At 42.4% G+C, this 23,677-nt stretch overlaps 1 protein-coding gene across 2 annotated transcripts in view; it reads right to left on the bottom strand.

Annotated features, from left to right (window-relative positions):
- Positions 1-4,810, bottom strand: part of LOC126996402 (insulin-like growth factor-binding protein complex acid labile subunit) — a 60,581-nt gene extending 55,771 nt beyond the window's left edge. For both annotated transcript variants that reach the window (XM_050856788.1, XM_050856786.1), the window contains exon 1: positions 4,115-4,810. The gene's annotated coding sequence lies outside the window, so the exon portion shown is untranslated. The remainder of the gene's footprint in view (positions 1-4,114) is intronic.
- Between the last annotated feature and the right edge of the window lie 18,867 nt (positions 4,811-23,677).

Raw genomic sequence — 23,677 nt, 5'->3', positions numbered from 1 at the left:
GGTTGTGTGTGTTTTCTGTTTGTGTATTTGTGTATTTGTTGGTGTATTTAGGATAGCGCATATTTCACATTCTCCCACTACCCTTGTTTCTTTTGCTGCGGGACGAAGAAAGCAATACATAAAATTATATTTGTATTGGCATTTTCTGCGTCAGTGAAACGCTTTTTGATGTGTAATAAGTTCAAGTGATCCAGAGTTGACAAATGAAATATACATAAGTTGTATTTTATGTTTTACACTTTCATATAATTTATCGTTCAAGTTCTTTATTGATTATTAGGGTTCAGCTGTATGAATTTGTTTTCCATATTTGTATGTATGTATGTATTTTTGTATGTATGTATGTGTGAAAGTATGTATGTACGTATAGATGTATGTATGTATGTATTCATACATTCATGTATGTATGTATGTATGTGTGTAGATATTGAATGATTGATCGATATTATTATCTGCTTGTTTGTTTGTGTGTGTGTGTGTGTGTGTGTGCGCGCGTCGATTTACCGTAAAAGGTACATGTTGCCTCTTACCAAGCTTGACAAGGAAATCATTAAGGAATATCGGCAATATGAGATTTGTCGGCCTCAGAGTCCCTTTTGTTAGTGATGCAGATATGTATGTATGTCTTGTTTAAAATTCACCAACGATGACAGCTTTTCCTTCTCTTCTTCTCTTTGTAAGTCTTGGTCTGGCTGCCATTTCTAAGAGATGATACGTGGTCGTTGTTGTCGTTCACTCTTTCCAAGATGTGATGATGATGATGATGAGGAGGAGGAGGAGGAGGAGGAGGAGGAGAAAGAGAAAGAGAAAGAGGAGGAGGAGTAGTAGTAGGAGGAGGAGGAGCAGTATATGAAGAATAATAACATGAAATAAGAAAAGTACGATGAGAAGGAAAAGAAGGAAAGATGGCAAGGAGAAAACGGGAAAGGGAATTGGAGAATGAGAACAAGAACGTGAATAAGAAATAAGAAGAAGAGGAGGAGGAAGAGAAGAAGACGAAAGAGAAGACAGAGAAAGGGAACAACGATACGGAGAAAAAAGGGGATAAGAAAGACGAGAACAAGAACAAGAAGAAGAGCATGAAAAGAACAAAGAAGAAGGGGAGAAGGAACAGAAAAAGAAGAAAGAGGAGATAGAGAAAGGGAGCAAGGATAAGAGGATAAAAAGGGGAGAAGCCAGAGAAGGACAAGAGAGCAAGGATAAGAGGGTAAGAGAGGAGCAGGATGAAGATGTAGAGCAGCAGAAGGTGGAGTGCAGGAAGGCGGTGAGTCGAGGAGCGCCGCGGTACCAGGACGTGAGGGCGAATGGTAATCAGATCGCGTCTTACCCATCACCCTCGCCGGAGCTAATCAGGCCAACCTCGCAGCCCAGCCAGACTCGATCGGCCAACATGCTAATAAAGCCAATCAGCCCATCGGTGCGGCCATTAGCCCTCTCCGTAACCCGAGCCACCCCCTCATAATTTGACTCATTATCCCCCAATATGCTAAACACGCATTATGGGAAGCTTGTTATGAGACGCCGTGAGTGAGGAGATGCCGCCTCGGTTTATAAGGTGAAGGCTGCTTACTGCCGGTGATGACGATGGTGGTGATACGGTAGTGGTGGTGGTTTTAGTGATGGTGGTTATGATTTAGGGGAATATAATGGAGGTTTTGTTGCTATTATTTGCGGGTGAATGGTGATTGTCGTTTTCGTGTCGTTTATAGAAACAGTTTTGGAACTCGAGATAATAAAAGTGGGACACAATATCATTCACACGCACGCACGTTCGCAAACACACACACACACACACACACACACACACACACACACACACACGTAAGAACAGACGAATAAAGCTAAATATAGAAACACGTGAGAGCAGGATACCTCGTCATATATATAAAGGAAAGGAGGTAGTACTAAAAATAAGTTGAAAGACAAAAAAAAAAGAAATTCCAAGCCTACAGAGAAAACTCAAAGAAAACAAGTCTGGTTATATGTCTCTCGTAGTTTCACTGGAAGAAGAAAATGGGTCACCGTGTCGGAAGAGGAAAAGGAAAACGGGTTACGACTTTGAGAAGGATTGAGGGATGTTTTTCTTGCTTAAAGAGGTTGTAAGGGAACGTGGCCCAGGCAGAGAGGTGCTGGCAGGCGGCGGTGGCGGGGGGGAGGAGGCGAGTCTAAGGTCGTGAGGCGTAAGTGTGAGGGAGCAGCGGGACGGGAGGCGCAGGTGAGGTGGAGGAGTTGGGGAGTGGTAGGGGAGAGGACAGGAATGAAAGGGGAGGCACTGGCAGTAGGGTAGAATACAGGGGTGAAAGGTGAAGCGCTGGTGGGAGGGAAGAAAACAGGGGTGAAGGGTGAGGTACTGGTGGTAAGTGAGGGTACAGGGGTGAGAAGTGAGGCTCTGATGGTAGGGGAGAGGACAGGAGTGAAGGGGAGGCACTGTTGGTAGGGAAGAATACAGTGGTGAAAGGCGAGTTACCGGTGGTAGGGATGAAGACAGGGGTGACAGGTGAGGCACTAAAGGCAGGGGAGAATACAGGAGAGAGACTAGAGGCCGTGGTGGTGAAGGGGAATCCTGGAGTGAAAGGCGATACACTGGTTATAGAGAATACAGGGCTGAGAGTTAAGGGCAGGGGTATGCTCTGGTGGTAGGGAGCATACAGGGGCAAAGGTACAGTGGGGTAGAGGAAGACACTGGTTGCACGGAAAGGACCTGGTTGCGAGGCATAGGACAACGAAAGGCACTGATGGTAGAGAGTACAGGGGCGGAGGTAAAAGAGAAAGTTTTTAAGGTAATGGCTAGGTAAAGGGGCGATATTTTGGTGCCTGAGATTGGGCGGGATGAGTAGAAGGGAAAGGAGAAAGGCTGAAGGCTGGGGGTGATGGGAAGTGGGAGGATAAGAACAGGGGCCTTGTGGGGAGTACGTGGGAGTTAATAGGTAGGGAAAGGGATCATTTTTGGTGACTATAAATGGATGGAGAGAATATATGTGGAGCTGAATAGGAATGAAGTGCAGAAACAGATAACCATGAAAATATATATATATATATATATATATATATATATATATATATATATATATATATATATATATATATATATATATATATATATATATATATATAATTTTGATGCATGCAAAAAGTAATTACCATAGTTCGTTTACTTTCATAGTTATGAAGCGAATTTATTTTAAAATAAAGCGTGCGAAACCACCTCCGACACGGATATATTCTTCCCTGAAATATACCGTACACTGGGCCCTTGATGGAGCTCGACCCTTGTCATCTTTTATTCTCGACTCGTGCACTTCCTCAAAATATTTCAGAACTTATCGTCAACGCTTAACGGAGCGAGTCTTTCCAGGGAACGGGAGACAATTTAGCTTCAAAGTGGGCTGAAAATATGCATAATAAAGATAAAAATTTTGAGCGTGGCAGATGGGAACGTGGTGTATTTTGATTGCGTTGCGTGCCCGGCAGCGTGCGAGGCTCTGCGCCGCGGCCGCTGCTGGATCACTCTACGGTCCCAGCGTTCCATGGTTAATTAAGGCGAGAGCGGCGGCGGCGCGAGGCTGGGCCGGGCTGGACGGACACACGCTAAGGGGCGCGGAGAGCGAAACCAAATATTCGCTCTTCACAATATTTTGCAGAGGGGTCAGTTATTACAATATTGGTTCTATTTATCTGGAGTAAAGCCGTGCTAGTCATAAGCGGATGAGCGTTTTAGTATCGAATTGGATGTTATGTAAATTAATTTTACGAAATGATGAACACGGACCACGTAAATGTTAATATCCAGGGAAGTGGGTTGGCAATGAAGCGCAGCAGCGCAAATGGTGTGATGCAGAGTAAAATAATTGTTGGTTTCATCTACACAATTAATTGCAGAGGAGCGTTACTAGTACGTAATATATTCATAAACACGCTTTCTCTCTCTCTCTCTCTCTCTCTCTCTCTCTCTCTCTCTCTCTCTCTCTCTCTCTCTCTCTCTCTCTCTCTCTCTCTCTCTCTCTCTCTCTCTCTCTCTCTCTCTCTCTCTCTCTCTCTCTCTCTCTCTCTCTCATCCCTTTCAATTCGTGTAGTAAACTCATCAAGGGACAACAACACAGTGATCGCCACTCACCTGATAGGAGACATCCAGGTAGCGTGTGCTGCACAGCTAGGGATGCATGACCCGGACGAGGCAGTAAGGACGAATAGGAAGAATCAGGTCACGTCAGGTCATCTCAGCCTTGCCAGTTACCAGGAACACCATCCAACCCCGAAAAGTTGACCCAGGCACTCACTGCACCACCACTGCCGGCGTCACCACACCACCACCACCACCACCACTATAGCTGTAGACAACTGTACGTCCCCGTCACTGTAGGAGGTCAGACTGCAGTAGTTGTATCGTGAGTACGTCGCAGCACTTGAGGACGAGTCACGGGATGCTCTCGCTCCACTCGCCGCAACGGATCACAAGAGGAGAGGGCGACAGCATCCCGGCAGAGTCCACTCAGCACCAGCGCCTGGGCTTGTGTCGTGTGAGTCCTCTCAGGGTCTGCGCTCCCCGCTCTGCACGGAAGGGATGAGGCTGCGGGAGGGCGGAGTGAAGCTGGGAACGTCACTCGTTGCTCCCTACTCGCACGGGCTTCAGGCGGCCACTGTTCCAGCCGAGCATCAGGCCGGCCACCACTCCAGACCCTCCAGGGTTGCCGGATAGCAGGTTTTGGAATGGGTGGGGTGGCTGCCCACCCGCTCGCTCGCTCGCCCTCCAGCCATCCCGTCCGCTCGCTGCTGGAGTGCGGGCGGAAGAAACATGGAAAAAGTGCTAGTGTAGAATTATAGAAAAAGTGTGATATATTTGTGTTCCTTTTTAGGATTTTTGTGTTGTGGCTGTTTCTGTGTTTGTGTTGATGCAGAGAGAGAGAGAGAGAGAGAGAGAGAGAGAGAAAGGGATTAATCAAAATTTTCTATTTAGGCAATACTGAAATTCTCTCTCTCTCTCTCTCTCTCTCTCTCTCTCTCTCTCTCTCTCTCTCTCTCTCTCTCTCTCTCTCTCTCTCTCTCTCTCTCTCTCTCTCTCATAATCACACACACACACACACACACACACCTTTCCTCCCGTACACAAGCATTGACACCTTGTTCATCCCTTCAGGCTCGTCAGGTGATATATACGGTGAACTCAATACAATCACATTTTTTCTCTCAACAGTCGGAACATATTACACACGCTAATCGCGGCTTAGACTTTTATTTTCATCTGTAAGCCGCGGGTAAAAGAGGAGAGGTGAGTGAGAGGGATTTACAGCTCCACTCATTTTGTATATATAAGCGTCTGTTTGACCCAACTGTGAAACACGATATAATGGAGTGAGAGATACTGGAATAGAAATCCGGTAAGGGTTAACACGAGAGAGAGAGAGAGAGAGAGAGAGAGAGAGAGACGCAATTTTAGGTCGGTTGATGGGCGGATAAGTAGCGGATCTTTTGGGGGACGCATATACACGAAGGAAAGAGGGAAGGAAGAAAGGAAAGAGGATTGGGAAGGAAAGGCCTGGAAAGGAGGACGAGGAGACGGAGGTTGTCACTGAAGGAAGATGAATAGATGGGGGAGAGAGTGAGTAAGAGAGAGAGAGAGAGAGAGAGAGAGAGAGAGAGATTACGACACAAAGACAGAGGAAGATATACAGATCTACATACAGATTATTGTAAATTTATCATGTGTGTGTGTGTGGGTGTGTGGGTGTGTGTGTGTGTGTGTGTGTGGGTGTGTGTGTGAATGAACTCATCGCTTGTTGCAAAAGGTTTACGCAAGAGTTTCGATACAAGGCGATTATAGTTTACCCGTCGTTTGTCATCTTGCCTATATCCATTCCAGTCCTTCCCTCTCTTCTCTCCTCCTCTCCCATCCCCCCACTGCCTCGCTCACTCCCCGCACGAGAGTAACAGACACACAGAGGGCAGTGGCAGCAGCAATAGTGGTAGCAGCAGCGGCGGCGGCAATGCACTCACGAGCTAATAAATACAAAATGAGCTGCGGACTCCCCTGAAAACCACTCTGACGGTGAATGAGAATCAGTGGCGCCGTGGACGTGGAATGTCGAGTAGGAGGCAGGAGGCGGAAGATTGAAGGGAGACTTGGGACTGAAGGGATCTGTTAGAGGGGTAAAAGGGGTGGATTGAGAGTAGTCTGGAATGGTTGGGGAAGTAAAGTGCTGCTGGGATATGGTGGGAGGTATTAGCTGGAAAAAAGGTGCTAGTTGGGGAATGGTGGAGGGTGCTGATGGGATGAAGTAAACTAGTTGGAAGGTGCAGGAGATGCTTGGTGAAGGAACTGGTGGGGTAAAAGAGAGGGCTGATAGACGAGGGAGTGAGAGAATGAAGGATTAAGGAAGGTTTTAGGATGAAATGTAGAGGATAGAAGGCCTTATCGGAGGATGGAAGGAGCTGGTAGAAGGATAGCATTTGTTGGTAGGAGGATGAGGAGGGTAAGTGGGCATGGGATACGGTAGTCTGGAGATGGAGAGGGAGAGGTTGTAGGTAAAAGGGGTTTGTTGGAGATTAATAGTTGAGTGGTGGCACGTGTTGGAGTCTGTTGTTAAAGTTAATCTGCCTTTATACGTATGGCAGCGACAAAGACAGAAAAGAAAACATACCAGTTTTTACATATGTTTTAAAGTTTTCGCAGAATAATTACACGGAAACCTGTAAGCGTCCTGTGAACCCAGACGAGACACGTGTCAAGGGCGAGTAATCGGAGGTTTCGTGAGTAAGGTAAAGCCTTCGATTCATCTAAGACTACACTTATTTAACGTCATCCAGGCTTCGTGTATAGAGAGTCACTTATTTCGAGGTGCCAAAAGCGGTATACGTCTATTTTTATTATTGTCAAGCCGAGAACCTTCTCATAGTCACTGGAGGCTTTGTGTTTGCTGTGTCAGACCGTTTTGCCATCACACAGAAAAAGGCACACGTGGATTAGCAGCGAGTTGTCTTCTCCTTGATTGTACGCGGGAGACTGAAAAGAAATGGAGCAAACAGAAACCCTTGAAAGCTATCACGGCTGCGTCCCAGACTTAAACATCAGCGATATTTTAAGAAACTCCTCTCTCCTACAGCATCACCTCGTTATGAAATATCTGTTGATGAGTATGTCTTGATTTTCATTCGCACACCTTTCTCTCCTCGAATCTATTTGCCTCTGCACTTCAGTCAGCCGCTTTTTCCCTCGTGACACCCTAACGCACCTTCTGAGAAACACCTCCCGGCACGCTCATATTTCCTATTCTTACAAGTAATATTCTGATGTAGCCATTTTCCCTTCACCCCCTTCTAGTTATTCATCAGTTTATTGTAGCAACTGTTTCTGATACATTTTTTTTTTCCACAGTGTTAATTGTAAGCCACTAATAGATTATTGCTGTAATATATATCTCATATTGCCTTCTTTTTCTTTTCCGTATTACGTCGGTATGGCATTTATGATACTATACACTCAGGTAGCTTCTATATATATCATTCTGCTTCTGTTGCTATTTTTCATTCATTCTTTTAAAATTATCTTACTCATATTGGTATTGATCAACTTGTTTTCGATATTTGTATTTCCTCTCCATATAACATTCATACGGTTTCCTCCCATCACTAGCTGAATTACGTTTGTTTCTACTATTTTGTCACAATAATACTTTCAAGTCCCCCCACCCCCCGACCCCCAGTATATCATTACAAGTCTTGGGGCTTTGCACCCAACATTTCACTTTTCACTTACACGTGGAAACTAAACTTTTTCACGGTATCGATGACAGTGCATTTAGTTGATGAAGTCTCTACCTTACATCACTCCTACTCTCTATTCAAACAGACATGCCTTGGAGTTCTCTTAAATGCCGCAAGCTTTCCTGTTTCAAAGAGTACTCAAACATTATTTCTACTGAGCTTTCTGGTTTCCACGATTATTAAAAAGAATCATATTACTGATGTCGATTTTCTAAAAGAAGTATGAGCATAATTATTTCTTTAAAGTTAACCATAAAGCGATTAAATGACCAAATAGATTAGCCGAAACAGAGTAGATGAAATATGAATAAGCAAAATTGTTTTAAAATCTGGGTAGCTGAACACAGAGACTTTCATAAGTTTAGCAAACCCATTCGCGTCATATACAAGCACACCTAAGCTAGCAAACACGCAGACAGAGAGAGGCAGGTAAAGGGCCGCAAGCAGCCCGGGACCTAAGTAATGGACAGGAAAACCAATATTTACGGACCACCAGAAGGAAATTTACATGTCGGCCGAACACTAAATATTTCTTCCCCTTCCCTTCCAGTGACCACGTTGCCTGACACCTCGGTACAATACACCCGCGACACACTCCCTCCAGCGCATGAGTGTATCCCTTAACACCTGCACCGCACCTGCAAAGCACTTCTACATGAGCAGACACAGCATATGTCTCACACTCATCCTTGCATAGCCCATTATTAGCATCAAATCTGAACGAGGTCTTTACAAACCATTACAGCAACATTCGACGATTTTTCGCCTTTATTATACACAGCAGCAACATGACACTCATTCCCAGCCCGCGTGCAACACTTCAAGGCACTCTCATTACACAGTCGCACCTGTAGCCAATTCCTTAAAACATCTATATCGTACATATGGATACCACATGACTATCTTCACACCTCTCCACTAATGTTCCTTCCTAAACACCACCACGCGCTATATTCCACGTTTCTGTTTCCGGAGCAACTCACTCACCACCCATATTACTTTTGCAGTCCACAGAAACTCCTTTACACCGGAATCCTCCACAGTCCCAGATCCATATTTTAACACAGTCTTTACTCCGCGGATCTATCTATTCCTGTACCGAAACCACTACTCGCGTTTCTATATTTGTCACTCCCGCTCTCTCACATGGTATAACTACGTCCCAGCCTCGTCACTTAACTTCTTCAATTTCTCTTAATAGAATAATGTCTTTTTCACAGTGCTCGGACGGCCAGTTCACTTATAACATGTCATGGGCTAAAAATGTCAGGGGTTGCAGTTCTTTTAAATAACACATGTACCGTGTGACCTCTCCCGATCTATGTTCCTGGTAATGTAAAACTCTTATTTGAAATTCTTGCGCATCCTCGTATATACTTACTTCATCCTTTTCCTCAGTCTCCTCTTCCTTCCTTTTCTCCTACTCTTTCTTTCGCTGGGAAAAGGGAGAGAACGAAGGGTTTTCAAAAGCGCCGAAGGGACAGGAAGTTCCTCGTCGGTCGACCAAAGATATTCGGTGCCTCATGAATCACTGTATTAGAGACGGAAGGTTCAATTGACCGAGTCCGTCGAGTGTTATTTACTGTGGCCGCTGAGTTAAGCGTGAATCTCGGAGCCAGAGAGACACCGGCTACGATTGCCTTGGAACTTTATCGAATCACAAGAACTGGGCTTGCTTCACACGTCTTTGTTCGGGACCGTATGAAGGCGACTCTAAACGGATTGGGCTGCGAGGCTTGGGATCGTGCAGCCAATGAAAGCAGATGGCACAGACACTTTGCAGACGTGAGGCGTGAAAGGGCCGAGTGTGGAACGGCAAATATGAAGGCAGGAGGGATGAATTATCAGACATCAAGGATAACTAAAAAATCTATCAATTTTATTCCGGTCGTCGCTTCATCTGCTCCCACTTTCTGCCCTGTCACACGCTGCTGCCTCGCTGCTCCAACGATATTTAATTCATGTTTTTATCCCGGTGCTTTTATTAATATTTGATGCTTATGTATGAATTAGGAAATTAGTTGATGGGTGACTGCGCAGACTAACTTTCAGTCACATTTAAATGACTGTTTCTAAGCTGATTCACAGGAATCTCGCGTTTTCTAGGCAAATCTGCTTCCTCTTAATATTCCCCAGTGATTACTTTCGCTTGCTTGCGCTCTAGTTATGATTTCTTCTCATTATTCTTGTTTATCTTTATTTATCTTTGTTAACCTCATTATTCGTTGCTATCTTTCATTCATTACCCCTTGCCTTCATTTTTCTTTTTCAATTTTTTTCAAAGTTATCACCATCATTATCATCATTACATTGATCATCAGCATCATCACATTATTATACTCTTTCTCTTCATCGTCATCAACGTCAGTTTTCTTTTTCACTCTTTCTCCGTTATCACCTTCCCCACTTTCTCCTTCCTCCTTTTCCCCTCTCTTCTTCCTCCTCCCTTCAACACTTTTTCTTCCTTTCTTCTACTTCTTCCCCTCCGCCTTCAATAATTTCTTGTACATAAACTCTCAGTCTTTTTATCTTTTTCCGCTCCTCCAAAGGTTCTTTCTTTCCTCTGCTTCTCACTGTTTCCTTTCACCCGCTCACTCTCTTTCATTCCCTCCTTCTCTCCCATGCCTCCCTCCCTCCCTCGTAGGCAGGACCACACACACACACCTGCACTGGGACACTCACCTGCTAATTAAAGCCAAACACGGCGGCAGGTGGGCGGGTAGTGTTCTGGGAGGGACACTAGCCTGCGGAGGTGCGCCGGAGGCGAGGAGAAAGACGAGGGGAGAAAAGGAGGAAATTCAATGAAAGGAAATTAAGAGATTAAAAAGATGGCGCAGCAAAAGAAAAAAATATTGGACTAAATTGTAAAATGTTAGAGAGGAATGGAGAAAAATATAAAGTAAAAATGCCAAACTTAAACATCAATTGCCGAAAGAAGAAAAAAAAAGAGCACTGGAAAAAAAGTATTTTTGGTACAAATTTTGATTCGGAAATAATTTCTGGGTTATATATATATATATATATATATATATATATATATATATATATATATATATATATATATATATATATATATATATATATATATATATATATATATATACAGACATATGATAGATATAGATAGATAAATAGATAGGAAGATAGATAAATAAATTGATAGACAAATTATATATATATATATATATATATATATATATATAAATATATATATATATATATATATATATATATATATATATATATATATATATATATAATTTTATTATTATTATTTTATTTATTTATATATTATTTTTATTTTTTTCTAGAGTAACTATTACTGCGAGAAAATTTACCAGATTGGAGCGGGAAAAAAAACGCGCTAGCTTGAAGTCATTGCCCCATGAAAAAGTTCTCGCTTGCGTTTTTCAGTTTTGTAGAAAGTTAAATATTACATTAAGAAATATTAATATCGGAATAAAAATGTTCTCTCCCCACTCACACCTACTCCTTAATCCTTTGAATTAATTTCCCCTTCTCTTTCTTTTTCTCTGTCTTTCCTCACCTCCCCTACACCTCCTCTCTCCTGCGGCCCTCTACCCTTTCTTCATCCCCCTAATTGTGTGCCAGCTGTGAATCTCCCCTCATTAGCCCCTGCTGGTCTCCCGCCTCGGCCGCGGCCCCTGTCTGCACCCGCTGATAAGAGCTTTTCCAGGGAATTTAACCCCACAAAGAAAGCCAAGCATTGTGTGCCACTGTGAAATGCGAAATGAAATATATGTATAATAAAGATTCCGAAATTTGATAATTTTCGTATTTACCTTTTACTGTTTATGAATTTCAAATAATTAGAGGTGATTCGTGGACGAAATTTTGCTAGTATGCCATAACTCATTATCATAATGTGACAAAAGTTAAGTTACATGCCAACGGCTGAAGGTAACGTGCAGCGCTCCTTCCTTTGTGTTCGTCACCCCGCGGCCCTACCTCTGTACGCCCGACTAAGCTATTCATAACTGAGTTTTATATGTCATGCTAGCGCGCGCACACTCCCCCCCCCACACACTCACATTTATATTTGTGCATCAGACAGTGCACAGCCAGGTACGCCGGAAAGTCTCACAGCGTAATAGAGCACAGCTGTAATTAGACGAGTTTGAAATCCATTGTAAAAGCTGAGTTCAAGAGACTGTAAGTAGACTGAGGCTGAGAATCGGCGTGGCAACACAACCATAGGAAGATTTAAATATTCGGATGATGGCGTATGCGAAGGAAAAGCTAGTCGAATAAACACGATTGATGAGAGAAAAGGTAACTTATCTGAGTATTTCGAGAGCAATATGTTCTCGTCAAAGAAATCCCAGTAATAAAGTGCCTTGTATCACTTGCTTTTGGCGGCTGGTAACACTTGAGGGTAATGTGTGTCCTCATAGCAGTTAACGAGTAGGTGATGCCGCAGCCACGTGTGCTTCAGCCGGTGGTATCGCAGGTAAAGGATGGAATTGTTCGAGTTTCATAATTTTTGTTACTCACTGTGTCATCACTGGTTATAAGCACAAAAAGAATTTATGTATTTTTATGTTGCTCTGGTTTTTCTGTTTAAGAGGAAGTGTTTCATCAGCCGCCATCACATTCATATACAAATATCAGGGTAAATTTAGTAAACTTTATGATGCCAATAAAATGAAGAAGCACTCTCAGTAAATACCTTTTTTTCATTTTTGCCGTCGTAGAGGAGTAAGTGAATGCCCTTGCGCTCGTCATGAAAATCAATACTGGAAAAAAGACAGGTTTTTAAATGATAATGGAAAAGTATGCGTCAGAAAGTTGTACATCTAAAGACTGGTTCAGGTTTCAGCGTCACCGTCATCACATAAAATATTGCTATGATGTGCTCACGTGGGCAACACTTTATCTGACAGGTGAACAGAAACATGAAATCGATTTATGTACAGAATAATAGGGATGCATTAAGTAACAGGTTTCCTTGGCTTGTTGTGAAAACGGAGAATGCCACTAGTCATCTGCAATAGAAAAATGAGGCATTTACAGATAGGTTATGACCATGTGTTAACAGTTATCTTTCCATTAAAACTAAAACATACCATATCACATGCTCGGGCTATTTCTCTGAACACTGAATTTCATGTCTAAGTTAAGGCTGTTAACTATGCCAAGAGTTCCCCGGAACGGGAAGGTGAACATGTCCAAGATCAGTTACTCGAGGAAACATGAGAAAATGAAGGTAATGGATCAACAAAGAAATATATTTAATCCGTGCTGCAGCCTGCCATCTCGACTTATAACGATAAAGAATCCTGTAAAGATTACTTACTAAGGGACTGATGCTCGGGTGCATAAGAAATTTTGTAAAAGTATGTTATAGTGGTTTTCAATTTCAGGAAGGGCAGAAGAAAATCGACAAATAAATTGCATTTCTAAAACCTTCTCGGAAATGTCATCCGCCACGAAACTCGAGATCGCAGGTGAGAGCAAAAGGTGTGCGTCAGACATAAAGCTTGTTCTGAAAAATTGACTGTGAAAAATTAAGAGGTGAAGGTGAAGGTCATATATTTGATGAATGTCGAAGCAATATAAAATCCCTTGATATGATCTCAAACTTTTCACTTGTCTTATGAAAGTGAGAGGTAAAGCAAGACATCAAGAAGTCAGGTAATCTTTCACGTCTCTGGGCAGCGGGATACGGAATGAGTACAGTAACTTAATGTTTTCCTTCGAAATTCATAATAATTAGTGATACGGCTGTCTCTCCGGCGCCGGGAGAGGCAGGAGACAAGCTGTGACTCCCCTATCTTTTTGAGGTTTCAGTAGCGTGCTGATTAAACGTATGTTTGACTGCGTTATGTAATGCATTTTCTGCTTTTCATTTTATATCGTGAACTGTTTTTTAGGTGGAAACATAATTGCTACAAATAAATTTAGCATTATTTATTTCTCATAGGTAAGGGAGACGAAGCAGCGGCGGTAAGCTTGCAGTAAGTTCTTTGTGACATGTTTTCATCGCCAGATTTTGGTACACTAGCATATCGGGTGAAACCGGTAACCAGGCGGACTCTTACCTCTTATTGAATTCCCTCAGTATATTATAAGGTTTTCCCGTGACCTAACCTCCATCACGTTTCCTCACCCACTCACGTCCTGTCTCATTCCGCACCCTGAATCCAAATTCCAAAGTCTCGCCCACCAAATACCTTCTCCTTGTGTTAATTACCTCTGTCTACCCTGAGCAGCCCACGAATTATAACTATGGGTTACAGACGCCCTGCCTTTGGAGCCGCGAAGAAAGGAGCGCTAAGACGATTATCGGCTGCACGGCCAAGTGGGTTACGTGCTTACTGGCGATGCTGTGTTGCTTTACCTCAGAGCCACGTGTGTGTGTGTGTGTGTGTGTGTGTGTGTGTGTGTGTGTGTGTGTTTCTCTTGACTTTCTATATACACGATCAAAAAAATAGGTTAGTAATAATCAGGCACGATATCAGAAGTCCTTGTAATTTGAATTAATTTTGGAGGATAAACAAGAGTAACGCCGAAATTGAAAACGTGACATTAGGTGGTTAACGTGAACACACACACACACACACACACACACACACACACACACACACACACACACACACACACACAAAGACACACTATAAACTATTAAACTTTCTTTCATCCACAACTTTGTGTCCTTTAACAAAGTTTTTGGGGCCATTGGATCTATAGAGTGGGAAGGAAGGTGGGAGGAAACGGGGTGAAGAAGGAAGAGAGGAGAAAGGGAAGGAAGGGGGGGGAAATAGAGAAAGGCCGGTGAGGAGAAAAAGTTTGAGGTATAAATGAGATGGGTATTCCTCGTGCCATCCATCATTCTCAAGTGTTTCGGGTTACTTATGGTGTGAAGGTGGAGGTGGAGGTGGGTGTCTGTTGGTGGTGATGGAAGTGGTGGTGGTGGTGGTGAAAGTGGAAGGGATGATGGATGGTAGCGATGAGCAATAGAGCCCAAGATTTCGTTTCTTTTTAGAAGGTTGTTGAAAATGACAAACTATTTTAACAATTATGTGCTCCCATTCACTACCCTTCGTTAGCACACACACACACACACAAGAGTTAATGGAGGAAGTGCAGAGGACGGAGAGGAGCCCCTTTGTGCTTGCTAACGCATATTTGCTTCTGTTTGCATGAAAGATAATCAACACGGAAAAGTACGTACCTGCCTGACCCAAAGCTGACCTGGCCTGGCTGAACACAAAAGCTGGAATGACTACCTGTTTCAGATTGTGCTTTTCTATTCGGGTCATACCGTCGTCAGGCGTGCTTGAGGGGCCTGGGGGATGGCCTAGCCCGTTAATGGTGGGGGCGATTTTTTTTATAAGTGGATGCTGTAATATGTGACTCACAACTGGGCATAAGATTGATAACTGTATTTGCAACTTAGATTGTTGCCGCTATATCATTGTTCCTGTTGCCATGAAGATTTTGGATTGGATTGATTTCACTGTTAAAAGAAAACGTGATAGAAAAAGGTAATATCAGTTGATTCGCCATATATATATATATATATATATATATATATATATATATATATATATATATATATATATATATATATATATATATATATATATATATATATATATATATATATATATATATATATATATATATATATATATATATATATATATATATATATATATAAAGAAAAGAAAAATATAGTATACTTTCCAGACTAAATTGAAATCTAAAAAAGTCTGAAGATGTAATATATATATATATATATATATATATATATATATATATATATATATATATATATATATATATATATATATATATATATATATATATATATATATATATATATATATATATATATATATATATATATATACACACACACACACACACACACACACACACACACACACAGAGAGAGAGAGAGAGAGAGAGAGAGAGAGAGAGAGAGAGAGAGAGAGAGAGAGAGAGAGAGAGAGAGATACACACACATGCATACAATTATAATACTTTCATACATAAATGTACATACATTGACACACATTGGTTACACACATACATGCATGCATATATACATACACACACACACACACACACACACACACACACACACACACACACACATATATATATATATACTACACACATATACATGCATACACATATATATATATATATATATATATATATATATATATATATATATATATATATATATATATATATATATATATATACATTCATAACCAAACACACACACACACACACACACACACACACACACACACACACACACACACACACACACACACACACACACACACACACACACACACACACACACACACACACAAGGAAGCTGGCTGGCCCTCACGCACCTCCCTCCTGCGGCAGTGCTACTTCAATACCCATGAAATATTCAGCGCACCTCGTCAGTCGCCGGCCCTGAACTAAAGATTCTGAGGATAAATACACGAGGCTGGAGGCGGTGCGTCAGCCATCCTGAGGATTAACTGAGATCCCTCCTTTTCTCCCTCCCTCCACTTCCTCCCCTCCCACTCCCTTCTAAATTTCTCCTCTTCTTTCCAGTTTTTGCCTCTCCTCCTCGCCTTGCCTTGCCTTGCCCTTCCCTTGCTCCGTCCTACGAAAGCTACAGTAGGACAAAAGCAGAACACACACCCGTACTCAGCTAAGGACACTTTTGAGTCGTCTATCACCCGGGAAGTTTACCTTCCTCGAATAACAAAACACTCCAGTAAACTGCATTCCCAGAGGATAGTAATAAGGTACCAGCCTCCCCGTCCGTATTCCCCACGGCCCGCTCCCTCCGACCCTCACCGCCCCTCGCGCCCCTCGCCAGCCACCCCACTGCACGCCGCCGCCCGTCAGGCCTAGTCCCGAGTCGCTCCCCGTTAAGCCGTCCGTCCCGTCCTGTGGCTCATATTTTCCTTTTTTTTATATTTATATAGAGACGCGATATTTCTTTTGTTTTCTAATGGTGTATTTATCCTCACACACAAAGCTCCTCCTGCAGTAACATCAACAACAGTGGGATCTTAGCTTTGATATCCAAGCTTCTATTAGTTAAATTAATTGGATCCGTTAATTTCCTTTGCTGCAAGGCACACATCCTTCATAAGATTCCCTCGGAGTGGCGAGACTCGTGTGAGAACGGATCCTCACGTCCGGCCTGAGCGTCGTAGCCTCCAACAGTCTGCACTCAGATTCCCGGAGAGAAACACGTTTAGATTTTAAGCAACAGCATTGCATAAAAAAGGCTTATTTATTGCATCTTCGGCAGGTGAAGTATTAGATGCAACTTGGTATCGAACCCCCTAGCACTAATTGTCGGACGCTTCAATATGTATAATTTCCAAGCAAAGGTAAATAAACAATAACATCCCTTGTTAGTAGAACGTCGGGTAAGTGTTTACATTCGCTGCACAAAACACACGTTCCGCTTCACTTTGCACATACATGTAATTATGGAGTAATTAATGATAGCTATTACTGCTAATGGGCCGGAAATTAAACTGAGAGGAGGATGGGCTAGGTAATCAGCTAATAGGGATTATAACCTGACCATATAGAAGGTAGTTCTGAACGGGATTTGTTAGACACACGCTTAATGGAGCCTCAATCAACAGCAAAGTAGATGGCGTCACTGGAGCAAAAATGTGACAATAAAATTGTTTTGGAATCGTTCCAGGCCCCGAGGGAACGCCGGGGAGTTGTCGGTCCCCGGAGAGTAGAGGCTCGGGGTAATATTTCTGTGTTTGTTGTTACGCTGGGCGGAGAGCGTCATGTGTAGGCGGGGTGATATATGGAGAGCCGTTTCCCACCTCTGCTTCTTTTACTTGATGTTCTTTGAATTATATGAGGGTAATAATAATGGTAATAATTAGATAACAATAATTACACTTCAGTGTTATAAGAACAGTAAAAGTATTTTTACTAATACTGAGAAATAATTTCATGAAACCAGGGAGGATAGAATGAAACGTCAGCCTGTCTCCCCCCCCCCCCCCACACACACACACACACACACACACACACACACACACACACACACACACACACACACACACACACACACACACACACACACACACACACACACACACACACACACACACACACACACACACACACACACACATGATTAAAATCCGTGATTGAACGATGTGTGTGTGTGTGTGTGGGTGTGGGTGGGTGGGTGGGTGGGTGTGTCGGGCATGTCACAGCATTGCTTCTCGTCAGGTGCAGCGCCACCGTTGAACATTATTAATACAGTCACACACTTCATCACATGCCTGCATATATCAGTCTTATGATCCAGCACGTTCTCCTCGGTTATTGTTGTCTAATATTTTCCATTTACAGGTCACTCTCTGCGTCTACTTATAGTATTTTTTGTCAACATTATAATAACATTTTAAAATTATTACGCGGGCAGTAATTTAATTTTATCTCTTATTTTCCATCTCTAAGTCACTCTCTTAGTCTACTTATATATTTTTTGTCAACATTAGAATCAAATTGACGATCATTACCCGAAGAATGATTATGAAAGTAAACAAAAGAAATAAAATCATACGGCTTGCACTTGTTTCCCCTGATCCAAGGGTTGGCTAATATCCGTCGAATAATATTTTGCAGACTTTCCCTTTTCCTCTGGCGCAGGTGACGACTGGGAATAATCACGCACCTGACCTCTGACCCCTGGAAGATCTCGGACCTTTATTCAAAAAGAAGTATCTAGGAATAGCAAATTTTGACCTCCATCTTGATATCTGTACAATTCTCTTTCCACCTTTTCTCCGTAATGTAAGACTCGATCACCGGAGCCCGAGGAGAGAGCAGTGAGGGGCGGAAGGAGAGCGCTGGAGGGAAAAATAGGGAGGCAAGGCAGAAGGAAAAGGGAGGGATAATGAGGAAGGGCGGGAGGGTGGGAAGGTGATCGGGAAAGAGGGAAGTCAGGAGAGAGAGAAAAATTAGAGAGATTAAGGCGGAGTCTGGAGGAGAGAGAGAGAGAGAGAGAGAGAGAGAGAGAGAGAGAGAGAGAGAGAGAGAGAGAGAGAGAGAGAGAGAGAGAGAGAGAGAGAGAGAGAGAGAGAGAGAGAGAGAGAGAGAGAGAGAAGGCCTTTATTTTGCCGAGTACTAACTAAGACTGATGGGAACATTGACGACACGACGAGAGGGAAAGACGTCGTTTGGAAGGAAAGTGAAGGAAAGGAAAAAGAAAATGTAGGAAGAAAAGATTGAAGGACGACGAGGAAGACGAAGACATAAAAACGTGTGTAAAAAAAACTTTCTTGTCGCTGTCCATGTGACGGGATCTCTCTTATAATTGGTTCTTAGAGTGTTTTACCTCCGTCTCTTTCATTTTTGCTACGTCCTTACTAATTGATTTCTAAAAATGGATTCTCGATTATGACAAAACGTAATTATTTGTCTCCTCGAATTTCAGTTAAAAAGTGAACCAAATCGAAAAAGAAACGATAGCTCTTTATGAAACATTAAATTCATCATCGTATCTCGCTATTTGACCTAAAAGTATCTCTTATTTCTGCCTTCTCACGTATATCTTTCATCGTCATAACCTTATGTGACATGTAAAAGAGGAAGGAGGTGGAGGACCAAAGGGAAAGAGGGAAAGAAGTGTCAATATTTTAATAGTCAAGGCGGGACAATATCGAGCGGCGGGCGCGGGTTACTCAGCGGCACGTGTTGACTCTGTGTGATAACCCTCTTTTTCTCTCTTTTCATTCAGACATCCTTCACCTCCCCCCCTCCTCTCTCTCTCTCTCTCTCTCTCTCTCTCTCTCTCTCTCTCTCTCTCTCTCTCTCTCTCTCTCTCTCTCTCTCTCTCTCTCTCTCTCTCTCTCTCTCTCTCTCTCTCTTTTCTACTACTACTACTACTACTACTACTACTACTACTACTACTACTACTACTACTTCCACCACTACTACTACTACTGTTCCTGCTGCTGGTGCTAGTACTGGTAAATATGATGATGATAATGCTTCTACATCTATATACTGCTGTTATTATTAAAATTATAATTACCACTCATTATCAGTACAATGAGACCGTTGATGTATGGTTATTGAAATGAAGTGTCGAATATCAGATTTCGTTATCAAGTTTTACTAATGGCTGACGACTTTTTAGTATTAATAGGCCAAAAAGCACCTCTTGTGACCTTGGTAATAGCGGGCAAGAGTGTTGGTACGGCGCAAGCAAATGTTCCCTTTTTCTTTTGAGCTTAGGAAGACTCACGTAGGGGGAATTAAACACTCACACACACACACACACACACACACACACACACACACACACACACACACACACACACACACACACACACGCACGGCGGCTAGGTAGAGGGGACTTACATCTTATAAGAGGATTTGTGTTTACTTTATGAATCTTTTCCGAGTCTTGACTTTTCCCTCGTCTTGGGCATTCCCTGGGAGCGTCCCTCGCGCATCCCCGGCTCTTCGTCATGTTTAAAAGGAAATTAAATTCAGGAGGCTCAGACTTCTCTCTTTCTGCCACTCATGCTTGCCCACTCCCTCGATTTTTCATTTTTTTTCCTCATTTATTTTTTTCCGATTTATCATAATGCTCTATGTTTCGTATTTAATTGATTTATTTGTAGTTCTTTGTTTTTCATCTTCTCTAGTTTTTCTACTTCGTTGTTTTATTTCATTAACTTATATGTGATGATGATGATGTGTGTGTGTGTGTGTGTGTGTGTGTGTGTGTGTGTGTGGTTTTGTTTGTCTCATTTTCTTTTTCTTCATCTTCTTTTGGCTCTGCTTCCATTTTTCCTTTTTCATATACCGCCCACCTTTCTTGGATGTACCTTTGTTCTCATTGAAGGACAACTGAAAATAAAAATCTTCACTTTCTTCTTCCTTCTCTCCCCCTGTCCTTCCTTCCCGCCTCCTTTTCCTCCCTCCTTAATCCCCCCATCCTCCTTCTCCACCAGTCCAGTGCCACTATCCATCCCTCAGTCCTTCCCTCCCTTCTCACCCTCCTCCCAGTTCTCCTTACACTGCACGTTCCCTCCCTACCCTCGTCTTATTTTCTCTCGTCTCCCCACTCTGTGCTCAAGGAGAGAAGAGAAGGCCATGAAAGAGATTAAGCTCAGTGGGAGATAAAGAGAATTAAGTCGAGGAATAAAATCATGCTTGGGTACGAGAGAGAGAGAGAGAGAGAGAGAGAGAGAGAGAGAGAGAGAGAGAGAGAGAGAGAGAGAGAGAGAGAGAGAGAGAGAAATAGCGTGTGTGCTCTGTGTATTATATTTGAAATCATTTTGTGTAATGCTTTTGTAAAATGCAATGTTATAATATTCACCGGTAAGCCTCACGTTGTCCTGAATATATTTAATGTTTCGATAATGCTGAAGGGGACAGCTGCTCGCCTCGGTTCTCCCCACTGATGAAATAATTACCCGAAAAAAACTTCTCTCCGAACCTTAGCATTGTGGCAGCGACCGGTGACTTATAAATAATATACTCGTGTGAATCCAGAGACCTGAACATTTCCAATCCTGCACAGGAGCCAGAACAGCCGCGTGAGTAAAGGTACGAATTGAAGATAACCGATGACGAAATGTTGAAGCTTTGACTTTGCAGGAACCAAACTCATTCGCGGGTATTTTTCTGGCCACACTTAGCAATGAGTTTTAACGTATGCCTCGGAAACTACAATCAATGGCCAGCTGATCTTTAAATGGTCTACGAAGGATTTGATGGGCTGAAACACTCCTCTCACCTGACTCGCGCCCTGCCGGTCTTCTCACACTTACAGAGCATTCATTAATAAGGCGCCTCAACGCTTCTTTTTTACCTTTTGAACTTTATTCTTCGTACATTGTTTTCTGGCACATGCATAAATCTCTTATCTCCAAGTTACCCAAAGGTGGTGAACTATTAAGGCTTGAGAGTTTACACGGACTCGCAGCGTATTTGGCAAAAAGTAGCCACGAACGTCTTAAGACTTCCTCTGATGACTTTCTAATCCCATTCATTGGTTCACGCGAGACCGTACTTAAATGACACAAATACAGATTTCCTCGCCCGCTCCCACCCTGTCTGTCCCCTTTTCCCTCCACCGATCCCCGAACACTGATAGATAAGACTCCTCGACGTTTCTTAATCCCTCAAAACTCAACTGATCATTCACTTGTTTTCCCTGACGCTCGGCGGGGCTCAGGATCTTCTAATATTTAAGCCCTGCCTGACTGCGCCCCGCCACGCCGCTCTGCCCAGATTAATAACTGAAATTGGATTATTTTCTGCGAGTGATTGAATTAGAATCTGAATGTAGGAAATGGAAAACTTAATTGCTGAGAGCCGCACCTCGCGTGTTGTGTACCGTGCATGCATGTGTAAAAGGAGGAGGAGGTAAGAAGGAAGAAGGCGAATTAGAAAGAATGAGTCAAAGATGGTAATAGAATTGAAAGTAAGTGGAAGGAAATGGAAAAGAAGTATTATACGGTAAAATAGGTGTAGGGTGGAGAAGGAGGATAGGGACGCGCAATAATATGAGGATAACATAAATCTATCTAACCTCCATTTAAAACTTTCAATTAGTTTTATTTAATTATTGTTTTTTAGGTGCTGCCTGTAGCGCCGGTAGGCTCTCTTGAAGGTCTTTATGGACGGCCCCAGCCCGTTAACGGCACAGGCGAATTATATTTATAGTGGCTGCCGTGATATATGACTTTGCTTGGCCCACGCTGCCCCCCGGTGCTCCACTTGAACGAAGTCGCTGAAGTTTGGGTTGATTGAAGATCTGGATAGCATGTTGGTAATCTTCCGCTACTCGGCGATGACTTGAAAAATCAGCGTGTTTTGGTGGGACTCGAATCTAGATAACCCGGTCTAATCACACCCGCACACTGACCACCTGGCCACCGCCTCCCCAAACAAGGTGTTTGCTTGAAATACATATTTCGTATGAAACTTGAGTTCAGTCATTGGTGTGTTTCATAACATTTTTTTTCAGTTTAATTTCTTTATCTATATTGCTTTTATTAGTTACCTTAAATCATTCAAAAGCTTTGATCAAATCATTGCTGTCTCTGTTTTTTTCCAGAAAAAAAAAAGCTTTTTTTAGTCCTTCTCTGTATGGTAGCTTTCTAAGCTCTTGGAACACTGGTTATTCCAAGGAATCTGTATTCCTTCTGTAATAAGTGCGCCAAAATTAAACAGCATAATCAAGGTGGGACTGAGCCAGTGCCAGATACAAATCAAGAATAAATTTTGCCCTCCGGTTACTAACGCTTCAAGAAATAAAACCCAAGACTCTTTTATCGCGGCTCACGGCGGTAATGCTGGAAGAAAAAAGACAATAGGAAAAATTATATTGTGAAAGCAAAAGAGGAGAAAGAAGAAAATCGGGATGAGGAGGAGGAGGACACGTTGGAGGGAAAGGTGAAGGATACACCACTGATGGAGATGGTTGAACATGAGTAAAGAAAAGGTCGTGGATAAAGAAAACACAAGTAAAAACGAAGTTCTGAAATACGAAAAACCTAAAAGTATATAGAAACTTATCCGATGTGTTCAGCAGCAGGAGGCAGGGAGTAGCAAAAGACATTAAATCTGGACTGTAAAAACTTGAGTCTCAAAAATAACGAAAAAGAAACGCACAAAGACAACTATAAAATTAATGAAAATTCCCTGAAAGAAGAAGGTCGCAATGAGGATGAAAAGCAATCTGAATAAAACGAAAATGCAAGACTTCGAGGAATTTCGCCGGGAATCATGAATAAGGAAAAAAATATATGAAAATGTCAACACTTCGCAAATAGCTGACTAAATAAATAAATTGAGTGAAGAAATAAAATAAGAGAGAGAGAGAGAGAGAGAGAGAGAGAGAGAGAGAGAGAGAGAGAGAGAG

This window comes from Eriocheir sinensis, chromosome 10, assembly GCF_024679095.1.
Source record: "Eriocheir sinensis breed Jianghai 21 chromosome 10, ASM2467909v1, whole genome shotgun sequence".
NCBI lineage: Eukaryota > Metazoa > Arthropoda > Malacostraca > Decapoda > Varunidae > Eriocheir > Eriocheir sinensis.
The sequence above is the reverse complement of the archived record's forward strand: the minus strand, read 5'-3'. Positions and strand labels throughout refer to the sequence as shown.